At 46.2% G+C, this 3,941-nt stretch overlaps 1 pseudogene across 1 annotated transcript; it reads left to right on the top strand.

The window, feature by feature from the left end:
• The first annotated feature begins 244 nt into the window (after window positions 1-244).
• LOC311149138 (phosphatidylinositol 3-kinase catalytic subunit type 3-like) lies at window positions 245-1,435 on the top strand (annotated as a pseudogene). Its single transcript has one exon. The product of its transcript is annotated as a phosphatidylinositol 3-kinase catalytic subunit type 3-like (transcript).
• The last annotated feature ends 2,506 nt before the right edge of the window (window positions 1,436-3,941 follow it).

Raw genomic sequence — 3,941 nt, 5'->3', positions numbered from 1 at the left:
TGACACCACCAATTGCTAAAAATAACCTAAAGCATGCAACGGTAAAATAAGAAGACACAATATTAGAAAGTATTTGATTAAAGAAAACAAAAAAACAACAGAGCATCTTCAGAATCAATTGTATTGCATGAACTTTTTGCTTGAACAATTTCAGTTACATATTTCACAAGCTTCATAACTGCAGCCATCAACAAAGGTCTGATGTAACACTGATGTGATCATCAACTTCGCAGTATAATTTGCTTATAACTATCTGTACTGGTATGTAATAGTGGAGTGTGAGGACCAGGACACCCAGCAGAGAGACCTGAAGACCCACAAGATGTACCTCAACGTCATCGGGAGGTTTAGCCAAGCACTGCTCAAGGGTCATAAGAGTGTGAGTGTGATGCGGTCTCTCCTGGCGTCCCAGCAGACGTTTGTGGACAGACTGGTACAGCTGATGAAGGCCGTGCAGAGAGAGAGCGCAACCGCAAGAAGAAGACGGAGTGACTGCAGGCTCTGCTGGCGGACAATAAGAAGGTGAAGCTTTGTGAGATTGACCCCATTCCGCTACCTCTGGAACCCTCGGTCAGAATCAGAGGCATCGTACCAGACACCGCCACGCTATTCAAGAGCGCTCTGATGCCAGCCAAGCTGATCTTCAAGGCGGAGGATGGGGCGATGTACCCTGTCATCTTTAAACATGGAGACGACCTGAGACAAGACCAGCTCATCCTACAGATCATCTCTCTCATGGACAAGTTGCTCAGGAAAGAGAACCTGGACCTGAAGTTGACACCTTACAAAGTGCTGGCCACAAGCACCAAGCATGGGTTCATGCAGTTTGTCCAGTCAGTGCCTGTGGCTGAGGTCCTGGCCACTGAAAGAAACATCCAGAGTTTCTTCAGAAAACACGCCCCCAGTGAAAAGGGGCCCCGTGGCATCAGCCCTGAGGTGATGGACACCTACGTCAAGAGCTGTGCTGGTTACTGTGTCATCACATACATCCTGGGTGTGGGAGACAGACACTTGGACAACCTGCTCCTCACAAAGACTGGAAAGTTGTTCCACATAGACTTTGGCTACATCCTGGGTCGTGACCCCAAGCCGCTGCCTCCGCCCATTAAGTTGAGTAAGGAGATGGTGGAGGGGATGGGTGGCATGCAGAGTGAACAGTACCAGGAGTTCAGGAAACAGTGTTACACTGCCTTCCTACACCTCAGGAGGTACTCTAACCTCATCCTAAATCTGTTCTCTCTCATGGTGGACGGCAACATTCCCGACATCGCCCTGGAGCCTGACAAGACTGTTACGAAGGTGCAGGACAAGTTCTGATTGGACTTGTCAGACGAGGAGGCGGTGCATTACATGCAGAGTCTGATTGATGAGAGCGTGGGAACTTGCTGCCGTGGTGGAGCAGATACACAAGTTTGCCCAGTACTGGCGCAGATGAGAAGGACAGAACTATCATCTGGCTGAGACGCGACGGATGGACAGACAGGAGGGGTTGTATCCATAGTAACACCCGGTCCCCCACCTCTCTGAGTGTGAGAGATTGAGATGATCCATCCATGATGGGCCCCGTGTAGCTCAGTTGGTAGAGCATGGTGCTTGCAACGCCAGGGTTGTGGGTTTGATTCCCACGGGGGGGCAGTATGAAGAAAAAAAATATATATATATGCACTCACTAACTGTAAGTTGCTCTGGATAAGAGTGTCTGCTAAATGACTAAAAATGTTTAGTTTTTTTTATAACATGATGCAGCCACCATTTATGCTTGAAAGTCTGGAGAGTGGTATTCAGTAATGTGTTGCATTGGATATGTCCCAAACATAACAGAGCATACAAATCGTCTGTTCTAGGTTGCAACACTCACTATCTACTTACAAACTGCCTCTGGCAGCAATGTCAGCACAATAACTGTTTGTCGGGAGCTTCATGAAACGGGTTTCCATGACCGAGCAGCCGCACACAAGCCTAAGATCACCATGTGGAATGCCAAGCGTCAGCTGGAGTGGTGAAAAGCTCGCCGCCATTGGACTCTGGAGCAGTGGATACGCATTCTCTGGAGTGATGAATCACGCTTCACCATCTGGCAGTCCAACGGACAAATCTAGGTTTGGCGGATGCCAGGAGAACGCTACCTGCCTCAATGCATAGTGCCAATTGTAAAGTTTGGTGGTGGAGGAATAATGGTCTGGGGCTGTTTTTCATCGTTCGGGCTAGGCCCCTTAGTTCCAGTGAAAGGTAATCTTAACGCTACAGCATACAATGACATTCTAGACGATTCTGTGCTTCCAACTTTGTGGCAACAGTTTGGGGAAGTCCCTTTCCTGTTTCAACATGACAATGCCCCCATGCACAAAGCCAGGTCCATACCAAAATGGTTTGTCGAAATCAGTGTGGAACAACTTGATTGGCCTGCACAGGGCCTTGACCTCAACCCCATCGAACACCTTTGGGATGAATTGAAACGCTGACTGTGAGCTAAGCCAAATCGCCCAACATGGGTGCCGACCTCACTAATGCTCTTGTGGCTGAATGGAAGCAAGTCCCCACAGCAATGTTCCATCTAATTTTGGCCATGTAGTGTAAGAAAGATCAGGAAACTATTTTTGTATTTTATTTTATACATGCATTCAACCCCTTATTTTAGGCACTAAATTATCTCCTTATACAGTGCATTCAGAAAGTATTCAGACCCCTTAACATTTTCCACATTTTGTTACGTTACAGCCTTATTCTAAAATTGATTAAATCGTTTTTTTCCCTCATCAACACACAATACCCCATAATGACATAGGAAAAATAGGTTGATTAAAAAGAAAAAACTGAAATATCACATTTACATAAGTATTCAGAGCTTTTACTAAGTACTTTGTTGAAGCGGCTTTGGCAGCAATTACATCCTCGTCTTCCTTAGTGTCGTTGTCCTGTTGGAAGGTGAACCTTCGCCCCAGTCTGAGGTCCTGAGCGCTCTGGAGCAGGTTTTCATCAAGGATCTCTCTGTACTATGCTCCGTTCATATTTTCCTCGATCTTGACTAGTCTCCCAGTCCCTGCCACTGAAAAACATCCCCACAGCATGATGCTGCCACCACCATGCTTCATCATAGGGATGGTGCCGGATTTCCTCGAGACATGAGGCTTGGCATTCAGACCAAAGAGTTCAATCTTGGTTTCATCAGACCAGAGAATCTTGTTTCTAATGGTATGAGAGTCTTTAGGTGCCTTTTAGTAAACTCCAAGTGTGCTGTCATGTGCCTTTTACTGAGGAACGGCTTCCGTCTGGCCACTCTATCATAAAGGCCTGATTGGTGGAGTGCTGCACAGATGGCTGTCCTTCTGGAAGGTTCTCCCATCTCCACAGAGGAACTCTAGAGCTCTGACAGAGTTACCATCGGGTTCTTGGTCACCTCCCTGACCAAGGCCCTTCTCCCCCAAATGCTCAGTTTGGCCGGGCGGCCAGCTCTAGGAAGAGTCTTTGTGGTTCCAAACTTCTTCAATTTAAGAATGATGGAGGCCACTGTGTTCTTGTGGACCTTCAATGCTGCGGAAATATTTTGGTACCCTTCCCCAGATCTGTGCCTCGACACAATCCTGTCTCGGAGCTCTGCAGACAATTCCTTTGACCTCATTGGTTTGTTTTTGATCTGACATGCACTGTCAACTGTGGGACCTTATATAGAAAGGTGTGTGCCTTTCCAAATCATGTCCAATCAATTGAATTTACCACAGGTGGACTCCAATCAAGATGTAGAAACATCTCAAGGATGATCAATGGAAACAGGATGCACCTGAGCTCAATTTCGAGTCTCATAGCTAAGGGTCTGAATACTTATGTAAATAAGCTATTTAAGTTTTTTATTTTTAATAAATTAGCAAACATTTCTAAAAACCTGTTTTCGCTTAGTCATTATGGGGTATTGTGTGTAGATTGCTGAGAGAAAAATAAATATT

The sequence above is a fragment of the Coregonus lavaretus genome (genome assembly GCF_964263955.1).
Source record: "Coregonus lavaretus genome assembly, chromosome: 21".
Taxonomy (NCBI): Eukaryota; Metazoa; Chordata; class Actinopteri; order Salmoniformes; family Salmonidae; genus Coregonus; species Coregonus lavaretus.
The sequence above is the reverse complement of the archived record's forward strand: the minus strand, read 5'-3'. Positions and strand labels throughout refer to the sequence as shown.